The sequence below is a fragment of the Orcinus orca genome, chromosome 13, assembly GCF_937001465.1.
Source record: "Orcinus orca chromosome 13, mOrcOrc1.1, whole genome shotgun sequence".
Classification (NCBI taxonomy): domain Eukaryota; kingdom Metazoa; phylum Chordata; class Mammalia; order Artiodactyla; family Delphinidae; genus Orcinus; species Orcinus orca.
In genome coordinates this window covers 32,493,640-32,519,987 of record NC_064571.1, presented here as the reverse complement: position 1 = coordinate 32,519,987, position 26,348 = coordinate 32,493,640, and the positions used below count along the sequence as shown (strand labels likewise).

The window sequence follows — 26,348 nt, the reverse complement described above, 5'->3', positions numbered from 1 at the left end:
AGAAGTAAAGACTATTTTTATAATAATACCAAGACTTTCTAGAGTATTCACTTTGTTAACATTTGCACTAGTACAAAAGCAACAGTAGATAAAACTGCTGGGGCCTTAACGCAAATCTACGAAGTCATATTCTTCACCCCCAAGCACTTATATTTTAACAAAAAGGCCAACTTCACATAAGAATGTCTATAATGGAGCAATAATCATTAATTTTATTAAAACATGACACTTGAGTGCATATCTTGTTATTAGCCTTGCACAAAGCACTTCTGCTGCATACTGAAGTACTGGATACATTTACGTTATTGTTTGCATTGAGAGCTAAACTACCTGCTTTTTTTTGTGGAACACCATTTTTATTAGAAAGAACAATTGACAAACTATGATAATTCAGACTTGGGTATTTAGCAGACATGTTCTTGAAAATGAATGAAGTGAACTCGTCAAATCAAGAAAAACTGATAGTATTTTTTTACCAACCATAAAATTTGAGCTGTCAAGTGAAAATCAGGATGAGCCTGACAGCTTCCCAATACCTAGACTTGGTGATGAAATCAGTGATAATATTAACAAATGTGGTATTATGAACTGAACTGTGTCTACATTTGGAAGATCTGCATAAATCACTGAGCCATTATTTTCCAATGACCAATGCATGATGTTACAAAATCAGTCATGAATAAAAGGCCTATTCAAAGTGCAAGACAAACCAATGGATTTTTTTTTTTTTTTTTGCTGTACGCGGGCCTCTCACTGTTGTGGCCTCTCCTGTTGTGGAGCACAGGCTTTGGACGCGCAGGCTCAGCGGCCATGGCTCATGGGCCCAGCCGCTCTGCGGCATGTGGGATCTTCCCAGACCAGGGCATGAACCTGTGTCCCCTGCATCGGCAGGCAGACTCTCAACCACTGCGCCACCAGGGAAGCCCAAAACCAATGGAATTTAACACAGCTGACTATGAGAAATTCATTGATATGGTTTCAGATCTCACATTGCAACTAACCTTTCAGAAACTGCCATCTGTCCAGTTTTGGTGACATATCAAAGAAGATATCCACAATTATCTGAAAAGGCTATTAAAGTACTCCTACTGAGCTGGCAAGCCACAACTAAAGGAGCCCTGGAGCCGGAACAAAGGAGCCCTGGAGCTGCAACTAAGGAGCCCACGTGCTGCAACTAAGGAGTTGGTGAGCCACAACTAAGGAGCCCGCCTGTCGCAACTAAGACCTGGTGCAACCAAATAAATAATAAAATAAAATAAATTTAAAATAAAATAAAATAAAATACTCCTACTTTTTCCAACTACAAATCTGTATGAAGCCGAATTTTATTGATCTACTCCAACCAAAGCAAGATATCACAACAGACTGAATACAGAAGCAGGTATGAAGAATTTCCCTGGTGGCACAGTGGTTAAGAATCCACCTGCCAATGCAGGGGATACGGGTTTGAGCGCTGGCCTGGGATGATTCCACATGCCGCAGAGCAACTAAGCCCGTGCGTCACAACTACTGAGCTCACGTGCCGCAACTACTGAAGCCCATGCGCCTACAGCCTGTGCTCCGCAACAAGAGAAGCCACCGCAACGAGAAGCCTGCACACCGCAATGAAGAGTAGCTCCCGTACGCTGCAATTAGAGAAAGCTCGCGCACAGCAATGAAGACCCAACGCAGCCAAATAAATAAAATAAGTTGTAAAATAACAAAAATATCCTCCCTGCTCCAGACACACCTGGCACCTAAAATTTCACCATTAGAGGTCCTTAAAGTAACTCAATAGGTCTCTAGGAAAACAAAAAGACCTCTTGATTCAGGGTAGGGGTGGGGGATTAGTGAGAAGTCACAAAAGAACAAACCAGTGGTAGGCCTTGAATTCCTAGATTAAAGGCTTAGAGGTAGCAATCCAGTGGGAAGAGGAGTGGGGGTGGGGAAGTGGGAGGGTTGAGAGTATCTAAAGCCATTTTTCATAGTGAATACAGGGTTTTTAATTACACTGAATATTTATTTGGGGCGGCTTTGGCAAGGGATTGATAGAGATCTGGGATGCTAAAGACTCCCCCGTAAACCACCCCTTGACGGTAACACTGCAACAAGAGAAACAATCAGAGCGCTAAGACCTTAGAAACCAAGACACAAGAGTCCTGGACTTGGGGGGTTGGGGGAGAATACCAAATTCAATTCCTTCCCGTCTTAGTCACTCTGCTTGTCAGGGGCAGGCAAACACCCCAAGGCTGAGCTGAGGAATATCCAAGAGGGTCTTGAGTCCTCAGAATTCTCGGCAGGGTCCCCTCCCTTGTGGAGGCCTTGGATGGAAGTGCAGGAGCTGGGGCCAAGAAAGGCAGGAAAAGGGCAGAATAAATTGTGGGCTGATTGTCCAGTCACATGATGAGATCTCACTGCTTCTTGTCACGTAATTTCTTTTTCCCTCCTCCTCTGGTCTCTCCCTCTCCTCCTTTCCCCTCCCTTTGCTCTTGATTTGGTTAAAATAGATGCAAACTCTGGTCTTTTCTATTTTTAATACCTAGCCATTACATAATCTACGCTGTAATTGCTGACTTGAAAAACTACTGGCAACAGTAGAAAATCCCCAGAGTTTTAAACAGGAAAAGGATTATTACAGCACAAAAGCCTTTGGCAGTTTTACTGACTGGTAAACCGTCTGTAGTCGTCACTTGCCAGTGGAAGTCACGTGGGCCTTGGGAAACACTCTCCCCATCTCAGGGAAAGCAGGCTGGGGGAAGGGATGAACCACAGCTTCATCTGGGAGGAGGATGCTTTGTGTGGCGAGTCAGGGGGTGGGATGGTGTACTGGAGCTCCTGCTGGGCCCAGCCCAGAGCAGGAGGGAGGAAGGAGTGAGCTTCAGGATATCCGCCCCCTCTCTTCCCAGGGGCCACTTTTTACTGCGTCTGTTTCTTGCTAGAGAGTCAAGTCTCCAGCATCCCCAACCTCTCCCTCATCGACTTCCTGGGCTTTCCTACAGCCTCCAACACATTTCTGGGCAAGCCTGAGTGAGGGTGGACTATCTCAGTTAAATAGACCATTTTATAAAGACAAAGGAGCAAGGAAGACTGCTTGTTAATCACACAGATCTGACCCACTCCTCTGCAAGGCTTTCCACATATTAAGTCAACAACCACACTATTTAATTCCTCAATAAAATGACCTTATAACAATATAGCACTAGAGGTTTGATTTAACTAACTCATTAAGACAAAAATTCTCTGTATATGTGTTGGGGGTGTGGGTAGTATAGGAGATACAAAGGTGACAGGGACAGCTTTCCCTGATTTTGCCAATTCTGCCACAATCTTAACCCCAATAATCAAGGAGGGTCAGTCCAATCTGGGTAACTATATGTGACAATTCATTCAATAAACGTTTGCTGAATGCCACACGCTGAACTAGTTGTGGGGATATAGCATTGAGTAAAATCACTGCCCTAGTGGAACTGCCAGGTCAGTGAGGAAGACAGACATTAATCAAAATATTACATAAACATATCATTACTAACTATGATGAAGGGTTAGGTAAAAGTATAGGGCACTAGGGGCATTTAGAACAGGAAGACCTGATAGGGTCTGAGGGTTCCTAGATACCTACGGACTTCAGGGTTCTTTTAATTCAGCACCCTATCTTCCTTCCCATTCCCCTTCCTCCCTCCCTCCTTACTTCCTGTAGTTAATATTTACTTCAAAAAAAATTACTTTTTTTCTATGTAGAGAGGATGATACTAGGTTCTTTATGGTCTCATCTGCTTCATAGAGCAAACTTACAATTTAGTGCTTTAGGACAAAACTGTCTGTTAAGAAAAGCCAAACCACACTTTACAGTGAGAACTATATATAATTCATGATGACCTGAATTAGCACTCAACCGGCTGCAGATGACAAAAATCCAAATCACACTTTCAAAAGGAAAAAAAAAAGGGAAAGCCTAGACCCATGTAAAAGAGACATCCAGAGTTAGACTAGCTTAAGGTATGGTTAGATCCTGGTGCTCAAAAGATGTCATTTAGTCTCCATCTCTTTCGATCTTGCAGCTCAGTTTTCATCTGTGTTGGCTTCAGAACTCCCCCTGGTCACCAGCAGCCTCAGGATTACGTACATTCTACAGGATTGGCAATCCAGTTGGAAAAGAAATGAGAATTCACTACTTAACAGTTCCAGTGAAAGTCCAGAGTCCTGACTGGCCTGAATTTCAGACCATGCCCATGCTAACTGCCATTCTCTGACTGGCACAGTCATGTGTCCTCCATCTAGAACCAAAGGATGGACTTTACTACACCAGAACCTGATCTGAGAGTAGGAAGGAGGTGGTCCCTCAGAGTGAATCAAGGTGCTCTTATCTAAGACGGGAGAATGATGCTGGGCAGTGAAAGCCCACTCATCTCTACTGTCTTCAAAGTTTGGAATTACAGTGGATGTTAAGACTAAACAATAGGTTCTTCCATCAACTGAGTCTTCCTCCTTAAGGAATGAGCAAGAGTGCTTATTTAGGGCTTCCCTGGTGACGCAGTGGTTGAGAGTCCGCCTGCCAATGCAGGGGACACGGGTTCATGCCCCAGTCCGGGAAGATCCCACATGCTGCGGAGCGGCTAGGCCCGTGAGCCATGGCTGCTGAGCCTGCACGTCCGGAGCCTGTGCTCCGCAACGGGAGAGGCCACAACAGTGAGAGGCCCGCGTACTGCAAAAAAAAAAGAGTGCTTATTTAGTGTGGCACTGGGTAGATTTGCCCTGTTCCCAATCCAGCTACACGGAGACTTGGCGTCTTTAGGGCCCTCACTGGAGCCTTAATATTTGTTTAGGTACTTGCTCAGAGCTGTCTTCAAGTCCCAATACCTCGTGCAAAACTTTTCCTACCTCCCTTCACTCCCTACACAGGGCTGGCGTGTCTGGGGAGACCACAGCTCTCCGGCTGTAACAAGCATCCTCAGGGTCTGTGTAAATTACAGGAAAGGAAGTGAAAGACAAGCCCTTTGTTGGCAAGTTTTGTTTCCCTTTTGGAGTCTAAACTGAAAATGGCTTTCCTTGGGCGGAAAGGGGAGTATCAGGACAGTTCCTGGAGCATCCAACAAACAGACCTCCATCAGAAAGAGCTTGGGGCGGGGGTGGGGGTGGATCACTGTTAAACAGTCTGTGAGTTACACAGCACTACAGCAATCATATGTTAGCTGCAACCACCTGCACCTTGGGCATGTTACAGAAGTGCCTGGATCCCCCTATCCAATAGCCTTTTGCAATTTCTGCAAATTCCCAGCAGCTAATACTCTTAGCAGTCCCTTCTGGCTCTGGCTCCAGCTCCTGCTGGACTTTTAATCTCACTCACATCTCACCTCCTGAAGCTGGTCTCTTCCCTCTGCTGAGTTATCCCAGATATGGGACTTGTTTCCCTTTCTCCATGCTTTACCAAAAAGAAAAATATACACATATACCAACTCCATCAAAACACTATGTGTTCATCAGCCTTTCCTAAAGTTATGAAAAGACAGATGGGTTTTATATTACCATGTTGCTTGGCTCCTTCACCCTCTCCAGACACTTCTCTCATTTGGGAGGGGTCTCCCCTTCCCTCAGGAAACTAAATTCCCCTCATATTATTCAGAGCAACTTAGCTCTCCATCCCCCTACCTCTGACACCCAACAACCCATAGCTAGAGTCAGCCCACTATGAACCACCTACTCCAGGTTCCACTCTGACCAGCACTATGGAACATAAAGAAGTTTAAGTTTTGAACTTTCACTCTCTCACCACTACCATTCTGTGGTGGAATGCTTTTTTCCCCTAAGAATATGAATTGTACTACCCTTTTTAGAACAGAACTGGCTGTAGTCAGTTTTGGTTTTAAATAAGTTTCTATTACATCGCTCTATGTGAACTCTCCAGCTCAGAGAAAAGCCTACATTACAAGTCTAAACCAATTCCCATACACCCATATTGGGGTCTACTGACACTGAGAATGTGATTAAGGAACACAGTGCTTCTGACCCAAAGAAGGACAAAGGGGTTATATGTAAGTCCTTGTGCCACCCTGCAATAGAATTCCTACTGTTTCCAGGCTGGAGTTCTGGAGCTTCAACCGCCAGGGAACTAGGCAAAACTAAGGTGTCAGTTTCAAGGATTCCTTTCACCTCGGGTGGTGGGTGCCTAAAACCAGCTGAGAGGCTTCTCCAAAGGAGAAGTAAGGACAAATGCAAGGAGCAGGTTTCCTCCCAAGACCTAGGGCAGCTCTAATAACCCTCGCCTTCCTAGGCCACTCAGGTAATTTTCCCTTTCTAAGGAGAAGCAGCAAGAAAGGCCTCCCTAAGGAGGCCCCTGTCCCTTCCACTGCATCTGAGGCAGGAGGCTGAGAGGCTCTGCAAGGCTATATATACCAAAAAGGACAAAATCCTAGGCAAGAAGAATTCTGAGCTTTGAATTCCTTTGTTCGTCACACCAGAAACTGCAACTGTAGGCACCATGGCCCAGTAGCCTTCCTCAGGAATCCTTTTCGTTCCAGGAAGGGAGGGGTAGTGAGAGGTCCCTAAATTCTTCACAGAGGCTAAAATTTATAATACCAGATTCAACAAAGAGAGGAAGAGGTGAGGATGGGAAATAAATCTTCTATCTTACATGAAGAGAAGACAAAACTTGATGTTTCATTTGTTAATGTCATAATTATAATAATACAGCCTTAAATATTGTTTAACCTAAAGGAACCCTCTAATAAAATTTAAAACTGGATGACCACATTCCAAATCAAATAAATAGGAATATTAAAAAAAAATTAATAGGGGCCTTTCTCACCTTCTGAGATGGCCCACACTCTGTCTGTGGAGTGTGTTTCTCCCAAGGCCGCTCTTGCCTTCTGAGGTGGCCCCCATTCTGTCTGTGAAGTGTGTTTCTCTCTAAATAAATCCACTTCTCACCTATCACTTTGTCTCTCACTGAATTCTTTCTGTGATGAGACATCAAGAACCTGAGCTTCATTAAGTCCTGAGACCAGCTAGACCAACTCCCGCTCATCATCAACACCACTGGGGACGTCTTCTGTGCCGTTTCTTTGTGACTTTTGGGGCACTAACACCTGGTTGGGAGACTACCTTGGAAGGGATAGCATCTAAAATCATATTTTTTACTCTGATGCTGTTACAACAAGTGCTTCACCATCAAGGAGATTCATAGAAAAGCTATGGAAACAATTACAACTGTTCCACACCAAGATGATGGCTATGCGAGGATTCCAGCCCATACTGACTTAAACAAGGAGCTGTCCTGCCCCTGGGGCCCCTAGATCAGGCATCCAGAGATTTTTACTCCCTGACAGGCAGGGTTGATGCCCCTACTCAGCCTTGAAGCAGTTACATAAGACAGACCATCGCCCTTCTGATTCCCATAAGAATATGGGAATAAAATCTCTGAGGGGGAGAATGAAACATGAGGGAAGGAGGCAGGGCACAACCTTTGAGAGAATGACATAGCCCGAGGACATGACTTAAACTGATTAAAACCACATGGGTCCAAGATGGCAGACAAGTCAACTTCCACTAGACCTTGAGCCTCAGTATATGCTCACGTCAGCAAGCTAAACAACAGACCCACAGGCGCCATGACAGTTCCAAGACCAACCATAAGCATCAAAAAGTGGGCGGTGGCCCAGTTCCTGGAAATCCCCGCCCCTTACTAAAATAGCTGGAATACTCCTCCCACTCATTAGCCTATGAAATTACCCACTCCTATAAAAACTGACAACCCCATACCCTGGTGCCTTTCTCACCTTCTGAGATGGCCCACACTCTGCCTGTGGAGTGTGTTTCTCCCAAGGCCAGTCTTGCCTTCTGAGATGACCCACACTCTGTCTGTGGAGTGTGTTTCTCTCTAAATAAATCCACTTCTTACCTAAAAAAAAAAGAAAAAAGAAAAATTAATAGGAACATTCTATTCATATTGCTCTGTACTTGCTTCTTTTTTTGGGGGGGAGGGGGTGGATGTGAATTTATTTACATTAAGGCCTTATGAAGGCATAAAAAGGTTACATTTTGTGGCATATTTAACAAAATGTACTGACTGAAAATAAAGCTGGAATTGTCCCCAGAAAACTCAGGACCCTTAGTCTCACTAGGCTCTTTATAGCAGTCCTGTAGGTATACTTGCTCTTTTCACTGATACAGAACCTACTTCAATGTTTTCATGGCCACATAGCATTTCACAGTCCCTACTCGTGGATATTTACCAATGCAGTAAACATTCTTGTCCAGAGAACTCTGTGCTCAAGGATACGCACTTCTTTAGACAAAATTCTAGTTTGGGGGCTTCCCTGGTGGCACAGTGGTTGGGAGTCCGCCTGCCGATGCAGGGGACGCGGGTTCGTGCCCCGGTCCGGGAGGATCCCACATGCCGCGGAGTGGCTGGGCCTGTGAGCCATGGCCGCTGGGCCTGCGTGTCTGGAGCCTGTGCTCCGCAGCGGGAGAGGCCACAACAGTGAGAGGACCGCGTACCGCAAAAAAAAAAAAAAAAAAAATTCTAGTTTGCCCTGCTGTGACTTGCCTATTTGTATTTTTTGCCCATTTTCTATAGGACTTGTTGTCTTTTCCTTACTGATTTTTAGAAACCTTTTATAGATTATAGATACTAATCCATTGGTTTTTTTTTTTAGGCTACATTAGGTCTTTGTTGCTGCGTGCGGGCTTTCTCTAGTTATGGCGAGTGGGGGCTGCTCTTCGTTGTGGTGCGTGGGCTTCTCATTGCAGTGGCTTCTCTTGTTGTGGAGCACTGGCTCTAGGTGCATGGGCTTCAGTAGTTGCAGCACACAGGCTCAGTAGTCGTGGCGTGCGGACTTCAGTAGTTGTGGCCCGTGGGCCCTAGAGTGCACGGGCTTCAGTAGTTGTGGCGCACAGGCTTAGTTGCTCCACAGCATGTGGGATCCTCCCGGACCAGGGCTCAAACCCACATCCCCTGCATTGGCAGGCAGATTCTTAACCACTGTACCACCAGGGAAATCCCTTAATCCATTGTTTATCACATACATTGCAAAAATTTTCTCCCAGCCTGTTGGTTCTCTTCTAACTTTGTTTATGATGACTTTGCCATACAGAAGTTTCTCATTTTTATGTGACAAAACCAATTACAAACAATTTGGAAAGTACTGCCATGGGAGCAATGCATTCCAAGCTCTGAGCCACACAGCCTCTTCTGCTAGGGGCCACATAGCTGTGCTTAGTAGGTTCCCGTGGTGAAATGGCTGGTTAGGCAATCATTTTCTGAGCCGTTCACGTCTGGTTTTACAGCCAAGGTGGCGGTGTAAATTAATCAAGTTAAGAAGGAGCAGAAGAATTGCGAAGATTTTACTTGCTTGCTTGTTTTCATCTATTTGGAGGCTTCTTTCTTAAATGTTTGGAGTCATGTACTAACAATGTCAAAGAAATCCTGAGCCACTGAAAATCCAAAAACATCTTTATAAACAATAATCTGAGTATTTCCAGACCCTTTCAAATGTGGGCTTTAGGGCACTATTTGCTGTCACTGTGGAGGGAAAAATACATTCCAGACCCCACAGGAACAGAAAGGCTCAAGAGTCAAATGACTCCTAAAGTTTCAAGCAAGAAACCTTTAGAGTTTCCCTTCAGCCTCTCACAGATGATTAGCACTGGCCCCAGTCTGATCCTGAACAGTTCAAAAAACCCTAGTGGCCAAATGGGATTTTGCCTGCAAGAGTACTTAGTCCCTGTTGCTGCAAACTGTGCCTACAGGCCCAATACTTTGTGGAGGCCATCCCACTTGGCCAGAACTACCTGCCGCCCCACTACTGAAACTCCACAGTATTTAGGCCAGCTGTGCAGAAGACAGGCCTAAAAGATGGTTCTGGCCTCCTTACCCCTAGCTGAAACCTGACAGTCCTTAAGGAACTTGGTTTCTAAACAATGAAGGTTCTGCCATAAAATCATCCTTCAGTATCCAGTGGTACCAAAAGGAGAAACAGATGGTCTGTCTCAATGCTGCTTTAACACCATTATTCCTATAACCTTAAAAAAAATCCTTCCTTTGCTGAGGCCTATACCAAGCAACAACGCTCCTCCTCACTTCTGTAAGCTATTGACCTCCTGGTCATCAAGGACTTGGCCCCTTGATCAGAGTCTGCCTTTCCACTCCAAGTCACACCTTTTGCCTGCTCATGGTCTCCTATATCCTCCTATATTTCTACCTCTCCTTGTCTTGTCTTCTACAGTTTCTTCTTCAACTTCATTGAGATTTCCAGCCTCTCGATACCCACCCCCCTCATCACTTTGCTGCCTATCAGTCCTCTCCTAGATTCACTTCTTTCTCTAGTCAAGTAGACAGCCACTCTACTACCAATATCCGAGACTCCCCTTACTCCAGGTCTTCCATTTACCCCACAAAACACAGCTCCTGTTTGAATATGAATGTCCTCTGCTTTAACCCCCAAGTTGCTGAGCACTGCTAAAGCAATCATTTATCATGAGGGCTACTTCCTCTAGAAAGTCACTGTCTCCAATATTAGCTGGGTCTTTAGCACAGCTCAGCTGTCCTCCTCCGTGTCTGCAGATTACAGCCATTGACACAACAGATTTTAAAAAACATGCCACTGTCCCCACTATCCCACCTGCTCCCAGCAGATGACTTCAATTTCTTCTGCCCAGAGAAAACAAAGCCCAACAGAAAGAAACTGTCTCTTCAAAATACCAAATCCCTCTGCCCCATCACATCCCTCACCCCTATCAAATGAGAGTTAAAAGCCCTCAAGAGGGCTTCCCTGGTGGCGCAGTGGTTGAGAGTCCGCCTGCCGATGCAGGGGACACGGGTTCGTGTCCCAGTCTGGGAAGATCCCACATGCCGCGGAGCGGCTGGGCCCATGAGCCATGGCCGCTGAGCCTGCGCGTCTGGAGCCTGTAAAGTGCTCAAGAGAGTACTAGCAAAAGGTAGGAAAGCAATAAATGGTGATGTGGTGGTGATGCAGTTAAAATCAGCGATGGCTTTGTCCTTTGTTCAGTTCAAGTTTAATCTCTCTACCGATTCTTAGGATACAGTAGACCCTTCTCCCCTGGAGCCTTGCTCAACAATTTTTATTTCTCTTTTCTGTCTTCAACTTCTCCCTCTCTTCTAGCTCTTTCCCCACTGCACAAGGTCATGCTTGGGTCTCAAAAAACAAATAACCCTCCCTAGATCCTGCGTTCCCCCTTCACCAACTCTCCTCTCTTCACAGACAAGCTTCTTGAAAGAGTGGCCTCCCTGATGGGGTCCACACCCTTGCCTCCATCTGCTAGCTGCAGAGATACTATCTAATAAAAGAGAGTGGACTGCTCTTATTTACCAACGGTCTGCTCTTCGGAAAACTGCTCTAGAGATTAGCAAAGAAACACGGTGAAAAGAAATACACTGTGTTGCGATTAATTCAGAACTTTAATAATATAAATGAAAAGAACAGATTTTCCTTTGTATCAACACTACTTCTGACTAAGGTATAAGCAAGATCGTTTAAAGTGTTAAGACAAAGAAACGTGTTTTCACAAAACTCTGATTCTCTAGATCCAAAGGTAAAAATCATCTCTCCTCTCTGAGTTCCCACAGCATTAGTCTTATACCTGTCATATCCTATCAGTTTATATCAAATTATCATAAAACTCTCTGCAGTTAATAAATAATTAATAAATGAATGCTTATTATTATAGATTGGATAATTCTAATAATAAATCTACTCAACCAATTAAATCAGGCCCCGTGAAGATCCTCCACTGACATTTTGCTTAGTATTAGGCTTTTTTTACACATTGAATTTCACAAAGTTACATTCAGTTATTCACATCCTGTAATTTAGGTTTTCACTTATTTAAATGTACCTTAAAAATATCAAATACTAAGGCATTACCATGTCATTTGGTGTTCAGTCTGAAAAGACTAAGGTAGAAGTCAATGAGGCAGGAATTACCCAATCTGAGGGATGTGAGCAGGGCATTCTGGGGGAAGGAGTGCATCTTCCCTGCCTCACCTGAAAAACAGCCCAAGAGACGCTCCTCCAGGAGGGAAGGAGACGCCCTCTCACACCGTCTGCCCCTTCTGCCTCAGCCCCTTCACAAGATCTGAGTGTTCAGTTCCCTGGCACAGGCACGGCTTTGCCATTCCTGGACCTCCCGAAGTGTGTTCATTTCTGAAACAAGGAAGTCTGCCTAGAAAATCTCAAAAGCTTTTCTCTGATACAAATAACTGCACATCATTTAAAGCATGAAAATCAAATTTGATTTTGAAAAGCAGGTTCAGTGCTTAAAGAAACCCAGTGGTAAATCCTTTTGTGGAAATGAAGAATCTCCATGTCCTCGTCCCCCAACCACCCTCAATGTAACTGTTAGATTATCTGTATGAAATCAATAATTCTCCTAAAGCAGAACATGGAGATTGGTGTCAGAAGCTTCTTCCAAAGCACTGATTCCTGCCCCCACAGTCCTGCTGAAGAAGCCAGTCTTTAATCCTCACCCAGGCAGAAATACGGGCTTGGAGGACTGTGTAAGGGTAAAAAGGCGGCCAAGAAAGCATGCCAGGAAACACAGGGCAGGGCCAGGTGACAGGCCCCAGTCCCTCTAGAGCCAGTACCAGAACCTCCCAATTTGCTTTACCCTTGTAGAGGATATAATTTCCAGCAGTGCTAAAATAAAATCACCAATGGCACACAGCCAAAGGGCAGGGCCAGGCTGGGCAAGCAAAAGCCAGGGTTGCGCCTGAGAGACTCCTGATTTAGAATCCAAGCAGTGAGGAGCAAAGGCAGTGGACAGCCTCTACAGAGGTCTTATAAAGTAGTTGCCTTCTCTGAGTAAGATCCAGGTTGCCAACAGGAAATCTCCTACCTCCATGGGCCTCCTTACTTGCTCCAGAGACTTCCTCAGCAGCCTGACCTTTTTAGGAGGAAAGATCATGAGACTGGGACTCAAGTGACACCAGCATACTGGTTTTGGAAATGTCCCTTCTCTATGGAGTCACCAGCTCACAGAGCAGAAACTTCCCATGGTGTGCCCCCATTTCCTCCCCCTGCCAATACAGAATCTAAGACTTGTCCCCAAACCACCCAGCCAAGCTATAGTGTGAGGCTGTGGAAAGAATGCTTCATACAGTTCAACACGCCTGGGGAGAAAGATTCCTTCAGTCCTTCACTTGTTCACGCGCTCATTCATTCACCCAGTTTCCAAGCACTATTACTGCCCACTGTGCTCCAAGCACTCGGCTGCAAGGACGCCTTGCAAGATTCTTAGCGGACACCAGTCTGCAAATTGCCTAAGAACCTCTTTAAAGTGGACCCTGTTGATTCGAACTTCTGACAGGAGATAACTGCTTTTTGTGTCTATGCTATCAGGATGGGTTAGGTAAATAAATTAATCCCATAAATATGACTGTCAGTTGGAAAACTGCAGTGACTTATGAGACTTCTGGTTTTCTACCCATTAAAGCAGGTCTTCTCATAATCACAGCAAGATCCTTTATGACCCACCTCTTAGAGAAATGGAAATAAAAACAAAAATAAACAAATGGGACCTAATGAAACTTCAAAGCTTTTGCACAGCAAAGGAAACCATAAACAAGATCAAAAGACAACCCTCAGAATGGGAGAAAATATTTGCAAATGATGGCACAGGGATATTGGCTTGGTGCTTTGTGACAGCCTGGAGGGGTGGGATAGGGAGGGTGGGAGGGAGGGAGACGCAAGAGGGAAGAGATATGGGAACATATGTATATGTATAACTGATTCACTTTGTTATAAAGCAGAAACTAACACACCATTGTAAAGCAATTATACCCCAATAAAGATGTTAAAAAAAAAAAATTTGCAAATGAAGCAACTGACAAAGGATTAATCTCCAAAATTTATAAGCAGCTCATGCAGCTCAATAACAAAAAAACAAACAACCCAATCCAAAAATGGGCAGAAGACCTAAATAGACATTTCTCCAAAGAAGATATACAGACTGCCAACAAACACATGAAAGAATGCTCAACATCATTAATCATTAGAGAAATGCAAATCAAAACTACAATGAGATATCATCTCACACCAATCAGAATGGCCATCATCAAAAAATCTAGAAACAATAAATGCTGGAGAGGGTGTGGAGAAAAGGGAACCCTCTTGCACTGCTGGTGGGAATGTGAATTGGTACAGCCACTATGGAGAACAGTATGGAGGTTCCTTAAAAAACTACAAATAGAAATACCATATGACCCAGCAATCCCACTACTGGGCATATACCCTAAGAAAACCATAATTCAAAAGGAGTCATGTACCAAAATGTTCATTGCAGCTCTATTTACAATAGCCCGGAGATGGAAACAACCTAAGTGTCCATCATCGGATGAATGCATAAAGAAGATGTGGCACATATATACAACAGAATATTACTCAGCCATAAAAAGAAACGAAATTCAGCTATTTGTAATGAGGTGGATAGACCTAGAGTCTGTCATACAGAGTGAAGTAAGTCAGAAAGAGAAATACAAATACCGTATGCTAACACACATATATGGAATTTAAGAAAAAAAAATGTCATGAAGAACCTAGGGGTAAGACAGGAATAAAGACACAGACCTACTAGAGAATGGACTTGAGGATATGGGGAGGGGGAAGGGTAAGCTGGGACAAAGTGAGAGAGAGTGACATGGACATATATACACTACCAAATGTAATACCAATAGCTAGTGGGAAGAAGCCGCATAGCACAGGGAGATCAGCTCGGTGCTTTGTGACCACCTAGAGGGGTGGGATAGGGAGGGTGGGAGGGAGGGAGATGCAAGAGGGAAGAGATATGGGAACATATGTATACGTATAACTGATTCACTTTGTTACAAAGCAGAAACTAACACACCATTGTAGAGCAATTATACTCCAATAAAGATGTAAAAAAAAATAAAAAAATAAACAAAAAACAGGTCTTAGGATCTCTACAAGCTAATGCATACACAAGTGAGTTAACCATGTGATTCCAAAAGTAAACAAACATAATGACTTCACAAAAAAAATCTTTTTTTCATATAATTAATTCAGACAAACCCTTCCTTCATAGGTCTAAGTCAGTATGTTTTTATTGTATTGCTCTCAAAAGAATGAAGCCAGAATTCAATAAACCACTAAGTTACAACCCTAACTCTGCTGTAACCAAACTAGACAACCTTACTTAAAACACCTCAAGCTATTTATGAATAGATTAGGACTTTTTTTTTCCTTTTGAATTCTGTGGAACATCCAACATTCTCTGGTTAGAGGAATGTCGGGCCTACAAGGGACAGGGGACAGGGCGGTGACTGTGAGTGACTTGTCTTCCCTGGCTCTCTTCTTCCTCCCACCTCTTAACTGTGGGTACTGCTAGCTCCAGGCTACAGCTTTTGCTCTAGCCTTTCCCTCCTTGGAAAATTCATCTCTAAGAGATGGAGAGTAGAGAAGTGAGAAATGGAATTTGAGTCCTGAATACCTTAGTTTGAGTCCTAATTCTCTAACTGAACTTCAGTTCTAGTAAGGAGTAAAGTAATAAAGCATCGTATACAGGATTGTGTTAAATAAGCTGCTGTATATAATGGCCTCTGTAAACGGCAGATTGATTTTAAAATAATGCTGTGGCTGTTGTTTTATTATGATTACCGCCCAATCCTACCTCTCCTCAAGCTCTACTCTCAGGTTCCAACTGAGACCAATGTCACACTCCTCTCCAGAGTCTGCCAAAACTGCCAACAGGAAAGGGAGAACCAAGATATGACCCACCCATCTTCAAGAATCTCAAGGGTGTCAAATCTAGAGAGTTCCCACTCCTACCTATTACCTCTATTTTTACAGGTAACTTTTTCTCTAAATGGGAATCCCCACCCTAAAGAACATTTCTTTTCAGATATACCTCTAGCCCTTCAAATTCAACTCCAAGAAACAAATTTGTCTCCCCTTCTAGAAGAGTGGTTCTCCTTTCCAGTTACCCCATACTTGTCATGACGAGTAATTTTCCAACTTCACAGGGCAAACACTTTGGCATTATCAGTGACTTGTTATTCTTTCTTCTTTATCCTCTTCCTGCCTGACAGACTACCAGACTGGTGGTTTCTTCTATGAAATGTCCTTCAGATTGGTTCTTTTCCTTATAATCCCATTGCCTACCCCAGCTGACACCTTATTTTCATATTTCAGGCCTGAACTGCCACTATAGATTCCTAACTGGTTTCCCTAACCTCATTTTTCATTTCATTCATTTCATGCATTCACACCATAAAACCTTCCTACTTTTATCACCACTATTCATTACCTAGCCCATCAAGGTTTAAAAGAAAATTGTCTGGTTTCAGCCCACCTACCACCCTCAAGTCAGAATCTATTTCCTATTTTTTTTAAATAAATCAATTTATTTATTTATTTAGGCTGCATTAGGTCTTATTTGCTGCGCACGGGCTTTCTCTAGTTGTGGTGAGCGGGGACTATTCTTCATTGTGGTGCACAGGCTTCTCATTGAGGTGGCTTCTCTTGTTGGCGGAGCACGGGCTCTAGGTGCACGGGCTTCAGTAGTTGTGGCACGTAGGCTCAGTAGTTGTGGCTCGCAGGCTCTAGAGCACAGGCTCAGTAGTTGGGGCGCACGGGCTTAGTCGTTCTGAGGCATGTGGGATCTTCCCGAACCAGGGCTTGAACCCTTGTGCCCTACATTGGAAGGCGGATTCTTAACCACTGCACCACCAGGGAAGTCCCCTATTTTTTTAAAGTGGCTTTTCTTTTTCTGAATTAGAAAAGATAATTTCTGTTAACAATGTGTTGTATGATTTTTAAAATATATACACATAGCTATGGTTATATTTATCTCAACTGAAATAGGTTCATATGCTATATATTTTTTCATGTATATACTGTAGCCATCTTTCTGTGATAATAATTATACATTTACTTCATGTACCGCTGTATGGACATACCACTATTTATTAGACCAATCCCCTATCAATGGCTATTTTGATTGCTTTATAAACTCTGTAATAAATATCGTCACACATACATCTCTGTACACTTGCCCTTAGGATAAATACCTAGAAGTTGAATTGCTGGTTTAAGAGCATGTGTACTTTAAATCTGTTACATATTGCCAAAACTGAACTTCAGAGAGAATGTATTAATATTTATTCCCAGCAACAGAGTATGAGATCCTGTTTCCTCCAGTCCTCGACAGTAATAAATATTTTCTTCTTTTTAATATTTGTCAATCTAACAGTTGAAAAATGATATCTCATTTCTGTTTGTTTTCTGGATTATAAATAACAGCTTTTTTCTATATGCTTTATTGGCCATATTTATTTTTCCATGACTTTTCCCTTTTTCTTTTTGTGTTTTTTTCCTATTGATTTGTAAGAGCTTTGTACACATTAGAGATATGTTGAAAACTTTTTTTAACCAGTTGACACCTACTTTTTATTTTGTTTATGGTACTTGTTGTGATTTTTTTTAAGCTAATCCACCACAGTTTTTCCTTTATGGTTTCTGCCTTTGGTACCACACTAAAAAAACTATTTTCTAGTACACTTATCACTTTAGTTTTTATGTAAAAATCTTTAACACAACATTGTAAATCAACTATACTCTAATAAAAAATAATTTAAAAAAGTAAAATAAAATGAAAATAATAATAATTTTAAAAATAAAAATAATTATCTAAAATTTATTTTACTAGAAGGTGACAGAGATGTTCTTTTAAATGGTTAGCCATTTGTCCTAAACACTATCATTTGCCACTGAAACCTAAGTCTGTTTCGGGTCTTTCAAATCTATTCTGAGCTCTACTCCCCAACAAGAATTCTTCTTCCCAGTTAGACGAGTTTTTTCATTGCCCACAATAGGTTTTATGTAGGTTGCTGCTTATATTTACATTGCCTCTTACCTTCCCTCCAGAGATCCTTCAAAGCAAAACCATTTCTGGGGTAAGAAGAAGTAAATGCTATTTAAAACAAGAAATACTTCCAGGGCTTCCCTGGTGGCACAGTGGTTGAGAGTCCACCTGCCGTTGCAGGGGACGTGGGTTCGTGTCCCAGTCCGGGAAGATCCCACATGCCACAGAGCGGCTGGGCCCATGAGCCATGGCCGCTGAGCCTGCGCGTCTGGAGCCTGTGCTCCGCAACGGGAAAGGCCACAACAGTGAGAGGCCCGTGTACTGCGAAAAATAAAAAAATAAAATAAAATAAAATAAAACAAGAAATACTTCCAAAAGAGAGAAGATAATATAGAAGAACACATAAGAGGTTCTACAAATCCTTTGTGTGGCTAAGAAGTAGATGAGCTTTTTATTCAGCAGAGCCCTTCAGTGGACCTTGGATATACAGAGGTGAATCTGGGAGGCGAAGTTAGAGTTCAATTGCTTTGCATAATAAAGTAAGAAGTATTTGGAGGCTTAGTGGCAATAGAGTAAGGAAGGTTTGCAAAGGAAAGAAAGATAAGATTGTAAGAGACACCAAGGCCACATATATGGGTGATATTAATGAATCCCTAATGGAAAGGTGGGCAAATTACTTTAAGGGAAAGGGATAGCCAGTGTGAGAATTCAAGTTGCTTACTTTGCTGCAATGTAAAATACTCTCCATTACCCAAACTTTAATAAAGTCCGCTACACACAAAAGGCTTTGAGCTGTGAGGTATTTGAGTTCTACCATCTGGTTCAATGTGGATGGAAACAGGAACAGCATTCTTGAGACAATAAGACTGTCTATAATCTGAACTAATTTAATGGGAGCAAGAGATCAAAATCAGTGACTATAAATACATGAGCTCCCAAGAAACTGGTGAATTCCGGGTGAAGGAATCAGAGTTTCCACAAGTTGCAGAATGACACCTTGAGCCAAAAGTTTAAGGGAAAAGATGGTTCCAGCTAACTAATGTGTTACACTATGATATTCAAGTCTCAGAACCTTTTAAACAGAATCAAACTGCATGAGGTACAACAGTGATGAACAGAAGTAGCTGGTAGGGGAGGTGCTGATCACTCTGCTTGCACAAGAAACAAGCTGAGGATTGTCCCTTCACCATTGCACATGCTCCCAAAGGGGTCTTGCGGTCCCTACCCCACCTAAGGTGTCCTCAGTCGACTCTCACCTCTTCCACGAAGCTTTCTCCCAAGGTTTTAGCCCTCAGATGTTTCCTTTCCAGAATTTCCAGTTTACTTAAAATCTAAACCTCAGATTAACCTTTATTTTTTCTATCTGTTAATTTCTCTGTGGAATTCAACTGTACATGCCATGCAGATGAGAATTACATGAAAGAAAAGGAAAAGAAAAAGAAAAGAAAACAAACCACCTACACACATCCTAAACATCTTATATTACACTCAGAGCCTATTAAATTCTTGGTGGTGGAACAGTGCAAGACACTGATGCAGAAGCAAGTTTACTGATCAACCTAGATGGTGATGCTCCTGAATCAAGGAACAAAGAGGAATAAAAATAGGAAGGAATGCAGGAATAGGGAGAAGAGGATGGGCTGATGAAGAACGTAATCTGGCTTAAGACATCCAGGTTATAATATCAATAGTGTATGGTCATCATGAGTCAGGAACTAGAAGAGAGATTTAGGTTGGAGATAGAGATCTGAGAGTTTTTGATAAGCACAGATGACATCACCCAGGGACAGTTTATAGAGGGAGGAGAGAACAGGTCTAAGGAAAGAAATGTCTTCATGTAGGGAGCCTGTTAGGAAAGACTAGTTGGGGAAAGTAAGCCTTCTGCAGTTATAGACAAACTAATAATTATAAACACCTATAGAATGAACAAGTAACTGGCTGGCTCTATTTAAGATCTCTAAATGCCCATTTCAAGCCCTCTTTCCACCTTCCTGCAAGTGAACTCACTCACTGATCTTCACAGTTAAAACCATGGTCTTTCAGAGGAAGTGGCAGAAATGGACAACTGTCACAGGCCAAGGCCCCTAAGGTGGGAGGATGCTATTTGCTGATGTTCAGAGAACACCATACCTAAGGGAAAGTTCAACGCTGAGCCTTTCCGTCTAGTTTGTTCTATGATTAGCTCAAGCCAACTGAGTTAAGATCAGCCAAACAAAGATCTCACTCATGACAGTAAAGATCCATATACCAGGGTCTCAAAAGGCCTTAGTCAAGAGTCTTAGTGACTTCTATCTGCTTCAAGGGATCTTTTCCTGTCCTGGTTGAGAATGACATTCAGAGGAAGTGATGGCTTCCACTTTGGTTACCCGCTATGCCCTTGGCACTTAATCACCCACCCTGACAGATTTAAATGGCTGCAAGACTGCCCTTCCCAGACATGGGTTTATCTTCACTGAAGGACTGAAAAAAATTATTATAGTCTGGACTGCCCATGAGCTATAAAAGAAGAGGGATTTCATAGGCAAAGTAGAAAATTTATAATGTCATACCCATTCCATAAAAATGACCTCCATACCACTTGGCACTGATGCCCATATGTAAAATCAAAATCTTGAACCAGCAGTGAGAACTGGGACTAATGTGGAGATGAACAGTCCCAGAGTGGGAGAGATGGGGTGCCCAAAAGTACTAGAGAAATCCTGGAAGAGGTCAAACCTAGGGAAAGAAGCCTCAGAGAAGCCCTCCTTCCTTGGATCCAAAAGCTGATGTATCTGTGGCCATGATGGCATCACCCCATTCACCATTTCCTGTTTCCACTGGAGGAAAGGGGAAGAGGACCTAAACATGGGAGAAAGAATGTAGCAACCCTACCTCCTTCTCCACCTTGGGCTCCACTCCAGATCAGAGCCGGCCTTCTGCAGACACACAGTTAAGTAGTCACACACATGGTGTGATTCCAGCAGAGACATAAACAGCAGGCGCTCAGTGGGCACTTGTTGAATGAGGAGCCCCAGGAGACATTTCCTATCCCCAAAGAATTTTTTTCACTGACTGTCACATTACCTTTACCTGGAATTCCTCCATTTGATGTCCATTCCTTTAGGATAAAGCCTTGTACTTCCCAAAACTGTGCTCCACCAAGCACCATACTCTGTCAGATTTTAACAATTTTCTTCAGCCAGAAAAAAAAAAGGTTTTCTAGTTAAATAAGTCTAGGAAATGTTATATTCTCTATCTCCCTTTTGGAGCTTTATAAATGCATATTAAAAGCTCTTTTTGAGGCAGAGGCAGTTGGAGAGCTAACATGAAATTCAGGACAGGGGCTCAACTAAGCCTAAGAGTCTTGTTCCAGAAGCATAGCTGTACAGACCAGCAAGACAGCCAATCAGCCCAAAGAGCAGTAGACAGAGTCCAAGGTGGTCAACACTGGGATATCAGTGCATGGGCAGAACTCTACTTACCAAAGCGTAGCTGTAGGAAAAGTCTCTAGTATCGGAGAAGGGACCTGGCCCAGAAGAGATTGGAAAGCAAAGGTCACAGCCCCTGATAAGGGGTTGACAGCAGGGTTACAGTCCTGGACAGGGCTAGGGGGTCCTCTCAGGGAAAAGCCAAAAAAAAGGTGAGATGGAGGAGAGGCAGAGACTGGTAGACAGAACTGTCACTCAGGGCACATGCCCAGGAGTTCCTCCCTGCTGGGGGCACTGGCTCCAAAATCCTGGTGATCAGCAGATCCAGCTACATCACTAGATCTTGTGTATGAGGCTAAGGTGGTTGGGAAGAGAGGTAGGGGTGTGGTATATCCAGAAATTTCCAAAGAACTGTGCTGATTCCAGTAAGGAAGGAGGTTCACATTATGTCAAACTTTAGGAGGTGAGGGGTAGAGACCATTCTTCAGGTAGTTCTCTAGGAAAATGTGCTGAAAGAAGTGAGAACCTTAGAGGCCTGAATGAAGCCGAAAGTCTGATCCAAAGAAAATGCTCCAGACTTAGGGTAGAAATGTGGACAAAGTAGAAGTTGAAGCCTGAGGGTAAAGGGCATCCATGAACCCAACTGTGAGGAGCTGGGAAAGGCACTGAGATTTGAGCTGTCTCTGTCAGACTCCCTGAGGGAGGAAAGATGTGAGAATTCAGATCACAAAGGCAGTTTGGGAGCACTGCTAAATGAAAGATGAACAGTCAACCAGTAGCGAATTCAATCAACAAAAGTTGAAGATTGAATCCCAGGTGCTATGCTGGCACCTCTGGCTTAGTTATTTTGGCTCCACAAAGTTAGAGAACAAGAGGGAACTGCACTTTGCATGGATACCCCAAGTGCTTTGTCACTGCTTTGGACAAGGCTTATTTACTTTCTGGTAAAGCCCTATCGCAGCACAGCTCATTGGGAAATCAAGACCAAAAGCTGTCTGTGACCAGCGGCCACTGAGGAAGTACCCTGCCCATGTTGTCATCGGTGGCCTCTTTTGCGCCACCATTTTACATCATTTATGGGAAGCTGCCTCCTGCTTCCTAAGATCTGTGATGGTCTTGTGTGAGGACATCAGAGCAAACCACAGACTCAAAGGTTCTACACTCCTTATTACATTCTGCCTGTCAGCTGTTCTCCAGATAACACCATGACTGCATATCCAGCACACTGGTGGGGAAATCTCTCTACTCAGCACCCCCTCTGGAGTTCAAGAGCCTCCATTCCCCCCACTCTCAGCTCCTTATCTTTCCTCAGGCAAAACTGTGAAGAAAACAAGGTGTTTCTTTAGGAACACAACTTCTCTTCTCAGGGCCATTATCTCAATCTCAGTGGTGTCTCCTTCCCGTCACTATGACTGGGGGCACAATGCTTTCTCCTCTCTGTCCCTGCCTTAGTCTAGTTCTCAGAAATCAATCTCATAAACTCATTCACACTTCTACTTACATGACCAAGACGCTTCATAATCAAACCCTTTCCTGGAGTTTCTTCATTTTTAATAGGGTCTCAAAAGACTTAAGGGAAAGAAATTTCACTTGTGGAATTCCAAGCAACAGCAAATAGCTGAGCCAAGTCTTTGAGGGTCAAGACGTATTCTTGGTGCCCCCTGAAATTATACCACTTAACAGACCAGCCCTGTCTCTTCTTATTCCATCACCTGACACCCTTAAGCTGTCTCCTCTGCCAGCCAGAGGCCAGGCTCCCCTGGATCTGGGCCAACACCCACCGCCATCTGGTCTCCCTTGAAAAAGCAAAAGGGAGACATCTCTTGTTTACTCAGTAATAATTCACTGTAATAGCCACATAACAGGTGCCACCACCTCCCAGTTCACGCAGTAAGGCCACACCACACCCTCACCTCTGCCGCCATCATGGCTTATTCCTTGGAACACATCAACAGGTTTTATTTGGATGATATGACAGGGCCTCTTAAACAGTACACCAGAGTTACCAGTGGTGTTTTGACAGTGTGAGTTACACTGCAATGAAGACCTAGAGGTAAAGAACAAAGACTTTTTTTAATCCTCCCCTACAGTCAATTGGTTATCTTTCCCACATATGTTATTGCACCATATCTATATATAGAACCTAGTACTAGTCTATAAACAGGATGCTCTGGCTAAACACGTCTAAACAAGCAAAACTGTGAGATAAAGAAAGATGGTATCTCCCCATCTTCTCTTCTTTCCCCACCCTCCTTTCTTACATCTTGTCAGAGACAGAAGAGCTCTATAAAAACAGCATGGGCTTTGGAATTGGACAGACCTGAGGAGAAATAAATCATAGCTCAGCCTTGTATTAGCTGTCTGACCTTGGGCAAGTTACATAATTTCTTTTTCAGCTTGCCCATGTGCAAAAATGGAGATGATAACTTATTGATTTGTATTATGATATTAAATAAGAAAATATGCAAAGACATCTAATATATGCCTGGCTCTCCAGGGATGTAAGTTTGTTCTTCCCAATCTAGTTTACCATGTACCTGGTCCCCTCATGTTACGCTCTGGTTGTCCAAGGTGTGTGCCACACACAAACTTTCCCTTCCTTTTCCTAAACCCTATCAAAGTTCCCATCCCTTACAAAAGCTAATCTAATCACACTGCTAAAAGGAAAGCAATTCTGATAAAATGAAGTCAAGTAAAACGTGGACGATATTGCTGGGTTCCTATATTAACTCTGTGGGAGATATTTCTTCATTTAAAAAAAAGGGGGGGAAAGGGGTGTGTGTGGAAATTCAAATGAAAGAAAAGACTTCTAATGATGAGACTCTCCTACAGGACAGGGGATCCGTGTGTTAGCCTCTCTCCCTGCAAGCACAGTCTCTGTGGTAAAGATGAGAAACCATCAGAGATACAGGACACCATCTCAGATTGCTGAATGTCACACCTCAAATCAACAGGTCCAGAATAGAACCTGGGAGCCTTGGCTACCTCTTCTGCTCTGGCCAGCACACACTACTTCCTTAGCCAAGAAGTTACGGTGGTGCTTTTTTCCCTAGGAGGTTTCCAACACTATTTTAAACTCTATGGAAACAAGCAGTAATAGGATTTAATTATGGGTCACAGCCTTGGAACAGCCTATTTGAGGCCTGGGCTCACTTCCAGAATCATACCTTACCTCACTGAATGGTCTCAACAAGGCCCATGTTAATACAGGAAGCAAAGTGGGCCTGCATCTTGACTTCTCTCTCAGTGATCTAGGAAGGAGGAACACAGGAAAATTTCTGGACTTTCCACATCCAGGATCACTGAAGCAGATTACTACAACTAAAAACGGCTTAAGTGTAATCACGTGGCACAAAATGCTATGCTGGCTATAAATCACAGCTCAGCATGGGAGTTCTCATTGTGAGGGACTCTTTAGCAGTGCGCATGTTCTACTTGACCTTCTTGGCAAGGCCCCAGGGAGCCCGGAGCATAGCCCAGGCTGGGCTCTCAGTGGTCTGGACACCACTGCGGGGTGAAAGGGGCTGGCTGGCAGCTTCAGCAGATGGAGTTAAGAGGAAATGAAGGTGAAGTCCAAGGTAAGGAAGGGGCTGGTCCAGGCAGGATTATCTGACAGCACATGCTCAGGGAACTGGCAAAGCAGAAACAATAATAACAAATGTTTTAAATTATTTTATATTTATCCAGGTAGTCACCATGGTAAATATCAAAATTTTGCTGGGTTTTCCTTATACTTTGCTAGATTTCCTTACACTTATTTTGTGTTTAATATTGTTTTTGAAATATATACTGAGGGCTAAAATTACAAGGAACATCATAATCTTCCTATTGCTTAGGCCTCTAAAGTTCTTTTCTGTTTTTTTTTATAAATTTATTTATTTATTATTTATTTTTGGCTGCGTTGGGTCTTCGTTGCTGTGCGCAGGCTTTCTCTGTTGTGGCGAGCAGGGGATACTCTCGGTTGTGGTGCGTGGGCTTCTCGTTCTGGTGGCTTCTCTTGTTGTGGAGCATAGGCTCTAGGCGCACGGGCTTCAGTAGTTGTGGCACGTGGGCTCAGTAGCCGTGGCTCGCGGGCTCTAGAGCGCAGGCTCAGTAGTTGTGGCGCACGGGCTTAGTTGCTCCGCGGCACGTGGGATCTTCCCGGATCAGGGCACGAACCTGTGTCCCCCGCATTGGCGGGTGGACTCTTAACCACTGCGCCACCAGGGAAGTCCCGAGGCCTCTAAAGGTCTTAATCTGGTTCTTGACTTCAGCATGAAGCAAGAAAAACCAGGATTCCAAAGTTCATGGTCAATGTTCATTTTTCCATTCAATAAACATTTCTTCAGGGGCCAATAAGTGCCAAGTCTTTACTCAGTCCTGGGATACAGCAGCAAACAAAACAGATATGGTTCCTGAGTTCCCGGAGCTACAGTTTAGTGAGAGGAGTTGAGAGTAAGATCAGGATCCAAAGGAAAAGGTCTATATTAGAAAACAGGCAAGACTCTGTAGCCAGCAATGGGATGCAGAGGGAGGAAACCTCTTCTGGGATGCCAGCAGAAGAGACCACGGCTGACAAGGTGCTGTTCAGGGAGATGAGCTGGGTCAAATAATACCCTTATCCTCCCATTCTTTTTGGCAGGGGAGAGAGCCACTGCTGTGGGTTGAGTTAATCGAGAACAAGTGACCAGGGCCCTCGCAGCCAATGCTACCATGAAGCTGTTCCTTCTCTGCTCACAGCCATGAACTGTGACATGTGCCATGTGAGCTATGTGTGAGATCCTGAAATCTCCAAAGGAAAACAAGACTTGAGCTGTCTACTGACAGGAATTCTAGGAAATATAGTGGGCCAGAAATGGGAAGCATAAAAACAGTCGCCAGAAGAAACTTGGTGACCCTCCCCTGAATTGTCACTGACACTTCTAACATTACAAGGGAATGAAAAAAAACGCCTGATTTCACCTGGAGGGGGTGGGGTCAGGAAGAGACCTGCTGAAATGATCGGGCTACAACCAGAAGCCTCCTGAGAGGCATTTCTGCTTTAGGGTGTAAAGTGGGCAAGGATGAGGAAATGCTGCAGCCTGCTGTGTTAGAGAAAGGAGCTATTTGAGCAGCTCAGCCTCAGCACTACCAGAAGCGGGAAGGCTGTGG

At 43.6% G+C, this 26,348-nt stretch overlaps 1 long non-coding RNA gene across 2 annotated transcripts in view; it reads right to left on the bottom strand.

Moving 5' to 3' along the window:
- LOC117195588 (uncharacterized) overlaps positions 1-22,554 on the bottom strand; it is a 37,097-nt gene extending 14,543 nt beyond the window's left edge. The window contains exons 1-3 of one of the 2 annotated variants that reach the window (XR_004475328.2): positions 17,863-22,554; positions 7,752-7,873; positions 2,167-2,320 (exon numbers count right to left, since the gene is read on the bottom strand). This is a non-coding gene — a long non-coding RNA (uncharacterized LOC117195588). The remainder of the gene's footprint in view (positions 1-2,166; positions 2,321-7,751; positions 7,874-17,862) is intronic. The other variant, XR_004475327.2, reaches the window with a different exon arrangement.
- Positions 22,555-26,348: the final 3,794 nt, after the last annotated feature.